We start from the raw sequence: 1,052 nt of genomic DNA on the forward strand, positions 1-1,052 counted from the left end.
ACTTTGGTACAAAAATAGTTTAAAGGTATATGCCATATTGTTTGGTGTAGCTACCCCTTCGCGGGTTTAAATGGTTTTTTTTGAGTAGGAGCTAGGGTGGTAACAGCCACTGGTCTATTTACAAAAAGTTTTATGTATTCCCAAAAAGCTTGAAAACCTTGTGATGATTATCGTCAAATGGTAAAATTAAATACTTATACTTGTCTTAAAAAATTTTATGGAATTTACCCCTTTACCCAAAGGGCCCAAAAAACATTTTGGGAGGCCATGGATACTTCATCCACGCGTTTAAAAATTTATTGCCCTCCCATGTACTGTAAAAGTTTTAGCTCACTATCTTGCACCGGGAGGGCTACCCCCAAATCTTTTAAACTTGTTCATTTGAAAAGCAAATTGGTAATAATTTTTGTTCTATTAGAACTATGGGTTTTTTATTGCATGAATTTGCTTATTACTTGAAGTATACTTCGTGCAAAAAATATGTAGATTTTGCCGGTTCTCATCAAACGTTTCTTAAATTTTACTAACCTTACATCGCCGCACCTCTGTTATTATGCTTCACCATAATGTTGTCCTCAACGTGGTAATATTACCACTATGGGTGTTTTTTTGCAATTTTAAAATTTTCACCCGGGTTTTTCTATTGTATTTTTTCACTGTACCTTGGCATCGGAAAACAGACACTAAACTTTTTTTCAGGCAAGGGCGGGGGAATTCAAAAAAAGAAGAAAAAAACTGATTGGTCAGAAAACTCCAACGTCATTGTCTGAAGTCTTCATTGGCTAGAATTTATCGCAGTATATGACACCGTATAATCACTAAATTGTCAATAATTGGTCATTATACATGGTGTCTATCTTAACTGTTTCAGACATTAATCATTTATTATTGGTATTTCAGAATAATTTTGTCTTTCTGTACACGAAAAATTTTGTTTTGTAGTACATAAAACTGTATTATATGCATATAAACAATCAAGTAGTTGAACTCTTACCTGATTTTATTCACTCGGGAAGAGCTACTTTTTTGAAAAGGAAACTGAGGGGGGAAAG

Source organism: Penaeus monodon, chromosome 21 (assembly GCF_015228065.2).
Source record: "Penaeus monodon isolate SGIC_2016 chromosome 21, NSTDA_Pmon_1, whole genome shotgun sequence".
Lineage (NCBI taxonomy): Eukaryota > Metazoa > Arthropoda > Malacostraca > Decapoda > Penaeidae > Penaeus > Penaeus monodon.